This window comes from Perna viridis, chromosome 9 (genome assembly GCF_037379345.1).
Source record: "Perna viridis isolate PV_CMFRI_1.1 ecotype Kerala chromosome 9, ASM3737934v1, whole genome shotgun sequence".
NCBI lineage: Eukaryota > Metazoa > Mollusca > Bivalvia > Mytilida > Mytilidae > Perna > Perna viridis.
The window spans coordinates 16,390,699-16,404,176 of NC_142453.1; the positions used below are offsets into that span (position 1 = coordinate 16,390,699).

Below are 13,478 nucleotides of genomic sequence, written 5' to 3' on the forward strand. Positions count from 1 at the left end.
TCTTTTTAACAAAATGAGTGTTTAACAATGTTTAATATGTGTTATGTTAATGAACATCACACTATTTATGTCTCTTATATTGTAGCATGTGAGTTATATAAAAGTGGCAAGATGTATTGTCCTTTCTGTATTTTTTTTTGTTTTGTTTTGCTGTCCTTATTATATAATATTATTTATCTGTCTTAACAAATATTTTGCTTATGAGGAAACACTTCGATTATGTATCTATTCGTCAATCACTTAAAAATATTCGATTTATTCGCCAACTTGCTCCAAACTCCATCTTTCTTTATCATTACAGTTGTTAGTCATTCAGTGAATTCATTAAAATTTCCTTGGATTAGGATTCACTAGAATTTGTACTAATAAGCATTTTCCATTTTAGATTTAATTTATTCCAATGTACACTTACATCACAAATAAAAGTCATTGTAACGAACCGATGTGGAAGTTTTCGCATTCTGAAATACTAGATGAAAGTTTATATCACTTGGTGATATATGACACATACATGTATCTATCCAATGTAAGTGCTTCATATCATCTTAAAGTTATTCAAACTAAACTAGAAAAAATGTGATAAGCTCATTTCTTAATACCCTCGCTTTCTTTCTTGGAAACGATATAGAAAACTTCGAAAGTCATTAGTTTGAATTAACAAAAGAGAAGGTACACAAAACATCATGCTATAAAGAATGTGTGATGGTTTCATTGAGTTCTGTCAAATGGCTTAGATTGAAAAGATGTCCCCTCCCTGGTAGATCAATAGCAAAGTCCATGTTAAGCACCAGGAAATCCAATAATATTATTCAGATAAGACAGCAAAACACTAGGAGACAATTGCATTTTGTTTAAATGTCTGTGTGAAATTTCAATTGCATTCCATTCAGCGCATCGAGAGGAGTTAAGTATTAGATTTAAGGACCAACGGATAGACTATCAGACGAACGGACGGGTGGAAGCATGATCACTATATACCTTCCGCTTTTCAAGAGGGGCATACCAATATTTAATAGGTAAAACTATACGAAAAGATTGTTCGTAGATACAAAGTAAAATATACTTGTAATCATGAAGCATTAAATTGTATCTAAATAATGTACATTGCAAGAAAATATAGTTTCATTTCATTTTCCTTAATAAATATTTTCAAATATGATGCTACGTATCTACTTTTTACGAATTTGTCAATAGGTATATAAAAATTCATATATTGGCGACTTTACTACTAACAACACTATCGTAAAAGGTGACCAATGAATAGACACAACGGAAATACACGCATTTTCCATAAGACCAACGGATCGTTTTATATAAATCAAATTACAAGTTTAAAAAGTCATGGTGCAGATGGATACACCATAACAATCCACGAGTTCATGATGACGACATTAAAACCTCTGTAGTAACATATATAAATATAAGAATGTTTCATTTAATAAACAAAATATTTAGATAATTGCGTTTATATTTATCTTGAGAATTTCCATAAAAGGAGAACGTGATTGAAATCTCATTCAGATGAGAATAATGAATTATTTCTTGTGATTCATCAAACCTAAAAGAAGCTTTCCAAATCATTTTTTAAATGTTACTATTGACGAGTACATGGAACAAATTCGGGTTTCTGGAAATGGACTTCATTCGTTCGATTTTTCACAGTTTTTGATTTTGTTGTTGTTGTTGTTTTGTTTTATTTTGTTTACTTTTTGTTCAACATTGCATGTGATTGATTGCTTATTTAAGTAAAATGTATAGGTTGTCTCCCGGTCCATATATACTGTATGTTAATGCTTTCTTTCTATCGAGTTTAACTATCGAATTTTCATTAGAAAGTTGCTATCTCTTTACTGATGAAAGCAAAGTGAAGATTGCTTGTGTAAGTAAACACTTCAAATCTGACAAGCATTTATTTAGCATTGTCATAAAGGTATGATATTAAAATTGTCTTGCAGCAAATTTAAATTGACTTATACATAGTCACATAAATGTGAAATTGGAATTTTCCTGCAAACTTTAAGAAAGATTTAGCACTGACCTGATAAAGAAAAGTGGAAATTACCCAGCAAGCAATTGAAAAGTGATTTTTAAGATTGATCATAGAACGATTCGTAATAGTTCTAGATTTGAATTATTCTTTTAAAATTGTGGCCCTTGTTCAATTAGTTACTGTAATTCTATCAAAGAACAATTTTCACAAGTCTTGCTCAAGACATATATTTTAATATTTCAACTCTGACAAATCCCGACAATTATCATTCCCCATATATCAGTAGGAAAAATTAAATTAAATTTGTCTCATAAATATGCTCAAATGCAAACAACATCAATAAAATACACATCAACTTGAATCATTCTAATCTGCTGTCTAAAGTGGTACGTATGGCACTGAATTAAAATTAAATTGAATATTTTCATAAAAGGGCCAATGCTGCGATCTTTAAATTATCTCACAGTGTCAATAGATAAAGTTTACTTCCGTGAGGCTTGTTTGTCGTGAGATATCTCCTTACACATATAAAACTACCGAACATAGAATGACCTATATTTTGTTATATGATAATTGATTTTGTCCGGAAACTGAAACTTTGTTTTAATTGTCAGCTAATAATACAAACACTTATAGTTTTGAATGTTTGCTTTCGTGCTATGTTGGTTTGCTGAATTGTGTAGGAAAATATAAGCCTATGCTTTGAAAGTTAAAACGTTTATTTGTTTTAACTACATCTATCTGCATCTTTAAGAAATTTGAAATAGTCAGCGTTTTTCCTCTTTATTTGTAAATAACTATATATATTAATAATAAGTAACATTTTAATAAGAAGAGTTTTTTTTATCTATTTACAGATATTTTCATGTAAAATCCATGTAAGACCTTTGTTTTCATTCGTAAAATGATGAAGACTTTTACTCAGTTTGCTAAAGACTCATGATTGACATTGAAAAGTACTTATAACCCCAGAATTTCCCCCTTTCCGTGTAATAGGAAGGTCATACATAATTCAAGATTTAATAATACAAATGGATATCGAGGCCGTCAACTGGTATTTAGCCATATCAATGCTTCATCCCTTAATACATATACATATACTATAAATAGATTTCAGTCATGGCTGCTGATATATCTATGGGGTGATGTGTCGCAAACTTGGTTTTTTATTGAAATACGGTGGCGAATAGTTTATTTTAGATTGTATTGTCATGCGCCTGAAACTTTTCAAGTAAAAATGACATTAGACAGCATAAGTATAATAACTGTATAATAACTGTGGTTATTTCTTAAGATTTATAATGGGTTTTTCCATTATTCTTTAGAATTATGGTACATTTTAACGTTAAAAAATTACAGTTCCAAGTCTTGATATAAACTTAAGGTGAATGATGCAAATTTAACAGTTGATGAAAATATCCGCCATACCATACATAAACAATAAACTTCTTTAAAAATTGTATATGCCTTTATCACAAAGCAAATCTTACGTTGAATTTAATTCGGATTTTCAGACTAATTTCTACTGCATTCATCGAATCCTGAAATCACAAATTACTTTTTGTGGTGGTTGATCAATACAGGCATGGAAAATTTAAATAACACACTTGTTAACTAATAAAACGGAAACACTTCCGCATTCTTACGGGTATAATCTTATCCACCTGTATATAACTTACTTGTAACCTTGAACTACTTATGTGACAATAAAGATTACTTAACTTTAAATGTACCTTACTTGAGAACATTTATCAATTTAACATGCGATTGGGTTACTCAATTCAACCATTTTTACAGTAACATAAATATGAATTCAAGTACATGATAAACAGGCCAAGTTGATATTATCCTATAGAAATTACGTCGTAAAATAGGATTATGTGTCTCTATAGAAGTGTATCGCAGATTAAGAGCTTATACAATTTATAATTTGATAAAAAAAAATTAAAAAAAAACAGAATTAAAAATTAAAAAATATATAGTACGAAAGATTACATAATCGTTAAAATGAAATAAAGAAAACACATATTACTAAATAAATGAGTTTTTTGTTATAAAAATGTTTGTATGGCAGTTTGTTGTTTTTGTTTTTGTTTTTCTTTCTTTTCTACGAGATATGAGTATCCTTTATCTTTGGTATTCCGTCTACCTGTTATCGAAAACGGAACTTCCTAGAGGTGGATATTTTGAAATCAAAGTTGAAAATTAAACCGCATGATGTAATTACGAACAAATGAATCTATCATAAAAAACATGCATATGCTTATTTTTTATGTTAGTATATTTGCGTAAAATCAGTTAAAGGTATTTAGGCTTAAAATCATTTGCATAAAGCCTTTTTTTTTATTGTAGTTCCTTTACTGTGAAGAATGGCTCTCTTGGTGTTTTTTTCAGCGAAACATTACCAGACACACATTCTATAAGATATTCATCAAAAATAATGTTCCGAAATGGAAAAATGAAAGTTTTAAAAGGCGAGGAAAATGTCCTTCTTGATTATTTTTACATCTAAAAATTTACGCTTTTTAATAATTAAAAAAAACCTGGAAGTGCAAATGCTTGAACGGTCAAAATTTTGACCTTTACATGTTTTTAGTAACATAATTAAGAAACTCGCCATAGAGTAATAATAAAACTAGGTGTTTGTGTTGCAGGTATTATTAGGCAGATATATAATTGGAAATGAATTTTCATGAGGACTTATATTCCTGGATTTGTTCTACACACGAAAAAAACGAAATTAAATCCGAAATGAAAATTTCTGCTTTTACAATATTTTTAAAGAGTTTATTCACGTACGATAATTAATTCAATTATATACATTCTATAATATATAATTACAAACATATAAGTTAGAAAAGAGAGTATACAGTAAACAAAGATAGCTACTTCTTGATGTAATGTACATTTCAACTAAATATGATAGTACAATATTAATACGATAATTATAATTGGAAAGAGTGAATAACCAATTGATTATACTATTTATTATATTGATTTACTCCGTTATTCATTACTATTTTCAACATGAAATTTAAATTTTGTGAACGGCGGATTTATATTCATGTTGTGACGTTTTGGCGGGAGAAATTCCGAATGTGAAATTACCGAATTCGTTCCACAGTATTAATATTCGAAATTTGTTCGGTAAATTACTGATATCTATATAATAAACAGTGTCACTTTGTGCCTCTCATATATAAGATAACGTCTGCACAAACCGTACATAGTTTTGTGTAGGGAAAGAAAGGAACGAAGGTTAACCAATCGAATTAAAGACAAAAACATTAATATTTTGACATACTCTGTGCAAAAGGTTTAACGACGACGTATATGCGTGTTGCTTGTCCAATTAAAACTTTGCTTTGATAACAACAGTTTCAACTTACCATCGACTTGGGTGTTTCCTTTTTCCCTTCAACTGCATTTTTTTTTTTTTTGTGGTTCCATTCTAACTCCTGCACAACTTTTCTTATCAAACCTCTGAATTTGTGGGTCATTATTGGACCAAAATCGTTTAATCATATTCAAAAGATCCATTTGAAAACTTATTGTCGGATCTACGATCTCACATCAAGTGTTAATTGACTACAAATGATTGCTTTATCGTACACGTGCGAGGTCCCGTACTGCCATACTAATTTATACTCAATTGTCTCTGGTGTAATCGTAATGTTAATCGTATAGGTTTGACTCTCTTTGATTATCTAGAACACAAATAGACATGTATGAAAGGTAGATAATGAATTGCTGATGCACATCGTTACCTATCATTCATTAATTAAGGGTAAGTCCTATACAAAGGCTAATGAGGAGTGACCATCTGGTTTCATTAGAAAGTGCACCAAAACGTGCACTGAATGATCTTTCACATATTTGTAATGCAAGGATTCATTTTTGTATTTGTCGTTTTCATTATCATTGGTTCTTATTACAAAAAGAGTCCATAGTTTTTATCAACTGATTTATGACCTTGTGTAGGAGAGTTTGGAGTTAGAAAAAAAATTGATTTTTTAAAAGAGTAATCAAATGAATGTAATCCAGGGACAAAGACCAGACATGGCAAAAAGACATACACAACAAAAACATAAAGTAACTAAAATCATATATACAAAATAACAAAAGCAAATGAGCAACTCGGACACCAAAAACTTGTAGTATGAACCAGGGGCACCGGTAGGGTAAGCGTCCTCTGCTTTTCTAGAAACACCCGCCGAACTGTTCATAAATAGTCAAGTTCGAGGTAGACAAACGAGGAAAGGAAAACCATGACCCATTGAATAAATCAGTTTTCATGGTGTAGATGGATACACCATAACGATCCACGAGTTCATGATTACGACCACAAAACTTCTGTAGTGATGACTTCAATCTTGTAGCAACATAACCTTTATAAAGGATATAAAACGTCTTGAAAATGCCACGCATTAAAAGGGATACAATGGGTTTTTTTTTCTAGACTCGGATAAATGGTACCGGTGTATCCTTCACCTTACAGACCAATGTTAGAAAACGTACTATGGTAATTTGTCATGTGAGTTCTCCTTCAGCTTGTTATTGATCTTAACCATAACTCCATTAATCTATGATATGATTAAGATTTTAAAATGTTTGCTTAAGGAGGTAGACCTAGGGTAAGGGACATAACTCTTGAAATGAGTTATGGTTGCGATCAAGAATAGGCTGAAGGAGAATTGGTTGCCATGGACTTTGTAAAAAACTTGCTAAATGTTAATATAACGCAGAAATTTAATCACCAACCGCGCTAAAACAAAAAAAGCCTTCAAAAATTTATTTATCCTTTAATACTACAAAATGTATTGTCATGAAATTGTTAAATAATGTTATTTTAGAACGATATGACGACAATTATTATAACAACTGATTTGAACATGTCATGGGAAAAGACTATTTAGTCCTCGTTCCAAAATTCAGAAAAAAATACAAAACAAGTTCACATAGAAAAAGTGGAACATAAAAGATGCTGAATTAGAACAGTGTATCCAAATACTAAATAAGATAGGTGTAATTAAACACTAACCCATTTTATCATTGAAAATAGAAAAAAAATGGGAGAACTTCTTGGAACTGTGCGTTAAGTAAAACATGTCTTGCTCATAAAAAGGGACAAAAAATTGAATATTTTATTGTTGAATAATCGATTGTCGAAAAATGGAGTCTTTCTTTAACTGAGTATCACCTTAAAACGTTTCAATGTCAGATTATTTCTTCATAGTGGATACTAAAACATCAACGTCATCGTTTATCTTCCACAAATGCATTTTTTTTTCTTTTTTCAGCTAAAATTTTTGATTTCACAGTTTATATAGTTTAATATCAAATACTTCCTTAACAAATAATTGATAACTTTAAAACGAGTATGTATAATAAATATAAAAGCTTTCTCGGATATTTTGCTTATATAACATGGATTGATCTTATACAGTCAAGTTATATTCACTTTCAGCATGACTGAATTAATCAAGCGCTCACAAACTCATTGTATCACTCGGTTGTCCGAATCAAAGATAAACAATTATCGGACTGTGAGCTAGTTATGCACGGTGTACGGCATTATCATTATAGAAATAAAAAATGAAAACAATATTAGGAGAAATTTGTCGGTGTATGGGAGAACAACTCATTCACAAACTAGGAAAATTTGTATGTCATTTATTGAGTTCATAAGACACAAACCCTTAAAAACAGTTTTTGATACCTATAATTCAGAGTATTTTGTAATGAAGCGATTTGTTTTATTTAAATGAAGGGGTCGATATTATTTTACTGTGATATGAATTAATACACAACAACCGTTCTTCAAGGAAGCGTAAAAAGGAAGCATTAACCAAAATCGACTTTACAGTCATGTTTTTTTAAGCACAAAATAAGTATCAGTGTTATTCTTGATGGGATTATTGATTTGAAAAAGTTAATAACCAAAAGATATGATCACGTGTGCCGAAGAACATCAGGATTTATCAAGTGTGTGGAAATAGTTACGTGTACAAGTTAAATCTAAATTTGACCTTGGCACGAGTAAGTATATTTTTTTTTCAAATATTCACGATAACCAATTAATTATTCTAATTATTATATAAATTTTCGCCATTATTCAATAAGTATTTTTAATTCAAATTATTTGATCTGCGGATTGACATTTTGTCACGAGAAAGTACCGAATTCATCCACAATATGTATTTATTATTATCGAATTTTTTACACAGTAAAACAAATACGTATTTTTACAATACTTCTTTTACACAGAAGTAACCAAGACAACTCCTTTTCACATCTAAGACACGACACCATGAAATAATACAAATTAACTGAATAAATTTCAGAAACTAACCACATTTTTATCTCGAGAGGAATATATTGAGGATTTGGATGAATTTGTGTATGACAAAGGTTGAACAAATAAGATGTAAATGACGTTGATTCATACTCTTTATTCCTATAATTAAATCTTTGAAGGTGCAACGCCTTGTGAAATATTTATCAATATGGGTATAAAAAAATCATTGAATGTATTTACAATTGAAGATAGTAAGGGTCTAATGCTTGCTAAAATCGAATCGACTGGGTTACTATGAATAGTGAAACCAGTCTAAAGCTAACCTTGAATAAACCGAAAACTGTCGAAATCAGATATTTGTATTGCCCAGTGATATTAATTATTTTTTAACATGAGTAAACACCTCTCTAACCCAAACTGAGGTCAATTGAGGTACGGCTAAGACAGGACTCACTGCATTATGACACACAACAAAAATATATATGTGTAATATTATACCATGGAAGGGAACTAAACGTGAAAATCTTTTTATGGTAGAGGCATGCTCGAGTGAATTAGTCAGCTCTTACAGTAGTGAGCTCATGTTCATTATTCCACATTATTCAGCACTAAAATGATACTGGTATATTACATTATTCGAAAGCATTCATAAGAAATGAACTAACGAATAAAATACGAAATAATATCATAAAAGTATGAAAGTGAGAATACAGAGCAATATATATAATGTGCAGTACAGCAAATCAATATGGCTTTTCACTGTTTTTTAAAGGTTATGTACATCAAAACAATATTCTAAGTGCTATGTCGTTTTTGATAAACTGTAAGTCTTCTTTCCGTTTTTTTCCAATTTGTGAATAATAACAGGGTTTTTAAATATGAATATAATTTATACTCTACTTCCTACAACTTTGGAGAATGTGTGTCAGAAATCCTAGATTTGATTGTTTTCAGCATTTAAATGTTCAATTGTTACGTCGGGAGGCAATTAGATAATTTGACCTAAATTTATTTTTTTATTTATTGTTTTATTGTGAAATAAGTGCATCTTCCATTCTTATCTGACATTTGGAATTAGGTAGAAGAAGCAGAAAATTTACCGATGGGGAAATCCGTAAACAGAAAGATAACAGTTATAGGAACTTTTACATTCAGGACAACAATATATCGGTTGCACTGCAATTCCTTGTGTGAAAAATTATTGTATATAGGTGTACGCATACGAAATGAGACAGACAACTCAGAAAGTGACTAAAATTGCTAAAAGTAAAAATAGCTTAGGACATTGCGATAAATTATAGTTATCTCAATTTTTGTCATAAGAAGTAAAAATGAAATGAATGAAAGCTAATCTCAAGTGTGCCTGTATTTCACCAAACTAGAAATCAGGAATAATAAACCCGTTTGATCCAATATGATGTGTCAGTGTCAATATTGCTATTAATTGCTATACTCTGTCCGAATCAGATACATTCTATTGTAACTTTGAACATGTTTTTTCTGCGTCTCTTGTTACTTTTACCCTACCGGTGCAACTGGTCCATGCTCCCAGTTTTTAGTGGAGTCCGAGTTGCTCATTTACGTTTGTTACTTTGTATGTATGAATTTAGTTACATCATGTTCTTTGTTGTGTTCTTTGTCTGTTTTCCATGTCTGGTCTTTGTCCTTGGATTTCATTCTTTTGATTACCACTGGAACCTTGGTTCCCTTGTTTACCCTTTTAAGACAATAAACGGTCAATTCATCTTCAAAATACTATATACCCACATTGTCTAATTCGAGCGATTGTTCTGATAAAAATTTATAAGTTTTCTTGATTTTTACAGATTCCAGCACCTAAAATGAAAACCTTTTCTGTGATCTCATGGGAACGAGATTGCTTTGGCTGTAGGATGTCATATGATTGACTATGAGGTAGTTACATTTACTCCTGCAAACATGCTCCATATAGAAGGTAGATTTGAGTCTAGCTGTTTTGTTTGGATTTATAATAATGCCTACATGCTGCTCCTATGGTCTAGCTGAAAAATATCAAACTATAATTTTAGAACTTAAATAAAGCAGATGTTATCGATTATCAAACATCCTTGTCCTGAAATACATTCCATGTATGCCATAGGTTGTAAAGCCTTAATCAATAAATCAATCTAACTATGCCAAAAAATAGTATTTGTATATGTCATCTTTTGAGTGCCCAGTAATTGATTTTTATCAATTGACACCGTCATCACGTCACCAAATTAAACAAAAAGAATAAAAGCGTCACAACGTGTAATGTTTTCTAAAGCACACAGGGATACAGTACTTGTATAGGATTAACATCCAATTTTATTGGTCATTGGGAATGGCTATTTAATGTATTGTCATTGAGATTTTGAAAGTCGATTGTAAAAAAAACTTAGTTGTTCAAAGTTATTAAATTTAGTTAAATCTAAAGCTTTTGTGTGGATGAATTTACTGAATTAAAATGAAAATTGAAAATTAAGAAAAATGCAATGGGGATTTTATGGGGAATGGGGAATTCTAAATGACACATGGATTGGGACCAGTGGACAACCGGAGATGATAAAGGTGTTGATCAAAGTTCATTCCATTGAAGAGCTGTAGTAAGTGACATCATACGAATATATTATAGATAAACTCAATTATCATAAAGTACGGTGACCGCAAAGTACCATGTTTGTCATCACTTTTCTGAATTATTGACAATGATTGAAGCTACTGGTAAACTAATGATCCTAAAGATTACAAAAATCCCTAAGAATTGTGATAAGTTGGGAACGAACAAAGCGCTGTATTCAATCAATTAAGAATTTTTGCATCATTTAATTCACCTTTCAGAAATCATTATCATTATTATATGATAGTTTGTATTTGGTTGTCGATCAGTTTAAAAAGAACCAGATTTGTTAACACTTTAGTATTGTTTTTACTTTAAAACGGAAAGGAAGAAAATACCAAAAAGGTCACTTTGTTATGATCGAAAATAAACAGATAAACAATTACATGTATTTGATTTGTATGTTGCTCCTTGTATTCTGCTTATTAATGGGTTATTCTGCTTATTAATGGGTATGTACACAGAAAGAGCTGAAAAAAATCTTTATGTTTGTAAATTAGATATAGATTACCAATAACACAAATAATCATCCACCAATAAGAAACAGCCTCTATATTTTGATTCATAAAACTGCGAAAAGAATAACTCACCTGAAAGAGATCTTGTCTTAGGGTTTTTTTTTTAAACTACCATTATATGCAAAGCTTACTTACTGGCATAAGCGATGCTTGAGATGTACACCGACAAGTTTGCTAACTGAAAGAAATTATATTTTTTTACAACACTAAAATGACATAAATCCATACATTAACTGAATAACAAATCAGCAGCCAGACAAAAATTCACATTTAAGGAGGTAGACCTAGGGTAAGTTATATAACTCATGAAATCAGTGATATGTTTGTATTATATTCAATTTCACCAAAGCCTTTCAAGCTTTTGTTTGAAGTAGAAGAAAATGAATCCAAGTTAATTAGATGCTTACATAGGATTGATGTAAAATGCTGAATACAAACGTTTGAATGATATTTAAGAGTTATGTCCCTTACCTAAGGTCTACTGCCTTAAAGTATGCACAAGGAGTACCGGAATAGCAAAAGCAACCTTTTTTTGTCCAAATGAATGGTAATATCAAAATTAACGAACTGATAAAAGTCAGGCAGTAGTCAAAAGGAGAAGTCTAAAAGGAAACTTCGTACAACAAAGTAAAACATTAGGGCAAAACCCGAAAAGTTGGAAAACCACTGCAATTGTCCTAACTTTGTACAAATCTGAGTACATGGTGTATTTTTTAATATTCATAACAAACAAATTACTGTCATCGTGTATTTGTCATTTCTTTATGCAAAATTAGCTTAATGCTTAATTTCTTCATTTAGAACTACAAAGCCCCTAATTTGTCTTCTCTAATAAAAATAATGATTTCTAATAATATCCTTGTTCTTTCTAATGTATGTCCAAAACTGATTAATTCTATTTTGCGCAATGAAGCTAGCTTTTTAATGTTATAAAGTAATGTTACAAGTTTACGGTATTTGAATATTTATATTATCTATGATATATGAATATTTATTTTTTTGAAAAAATCGAACTTTTGGATTGCCATTTAATTTAAGCGATATGCAGTTATTTCTAAATGATTTATCATAAAATAACTATTTTACTAGACAAATGGAATGTGAACATTATTTTTTATAGTAATATTTACATAACATACTTTTATGAAGTTACTTTGTAAAATCCATTCCAGTACTTTGTGATGCCATTACATTCCAAACATTTGTTTATTGAGAAATTACTGGATTTTCTTTAATATGCGACTGACTGCAACTTGCAATAATAAACTCACATTGTAGAATTTTAACTTAATTCATCCTTGATATTTATTCTAATCGCAAATAAAATTAAAATAACACTAAAAAGGCACTAATTTCAGAATTTACTTTATGTGATTGCGCAATCTTTCTCCCAAAAATATAGTTTCCTTTTTTTTTTTTTAAATTACATTTTTGCTAATGAAATATCGTCTTGAAAAAATGCGTTTCGACCATCTTCTTTGACATAAGTATCAAATGAAGAAGCCACTGTTTCGGAATCCATATTTTTCCACAGGATATTGTATAGGAGTCATTAAGTCTCTTAATACCAAACTATTCACTGTTAACATTAAAATTAAAACGATCTTGAACATTTAATAGAACGTTTTATACATTGATAATCTATTCCCTTTAATGCAATAATGACTTCCTGATTTACATGGGTTGAATAGTTAGTTCATTGATTGATTTCATTCAATTGATAAGAGCTTTAGATGTTTTAGTATGAAAAAATATCATATATAAACAATCTTCTCTTAATTTAGTTTTTAACTATTTTGCGTGATAAAAGTATTTTCGGTTATTGGTTAATTCGTAAACGACAAAATTTTAAAACCATCCCCTAATTTATTAAGTATTTCTATATACGCGGAAAGGGCATGTTATACCTTAGTATGAATTGATTAAAGCGATGTACAGAAACCTACGATGCTTTGCCAAGCGTTTTCAGCGGCTCAATCTTGATTGTATTGCCAAATAAATACACTGCTTTTTCCGTTATACTGCAAAATGGTATAAAGAAATCAATTACGA

At 30.2% G+C, this 13,478-nt stretch overlaps 1 long non-coding RNA gene across 1 annotated transcript; it reads right to left on the reverse strand.

Moving 5' to 3' along the window:
* Window positions 1-6,809: 6,809 nt before the first annotated feature.
* LOC148606968 (uncharacterized) lies at window positions 6,810-13,323 on the reverse strand. Its single transcript, XR_015915208.1, has 3 exons — window positions 12,566-13,323; window positions 11,562-11,604; window positions 6,810-10,309 (listed from the first exon to the last, which is right to left on the reverse strand). It is a non-coding gene; the product is annotated as an uncharacterized LOC148606968 (long non-coding RNA).
* Window positions 13,324-13,478: the final 155 nt, after the last annotated feature.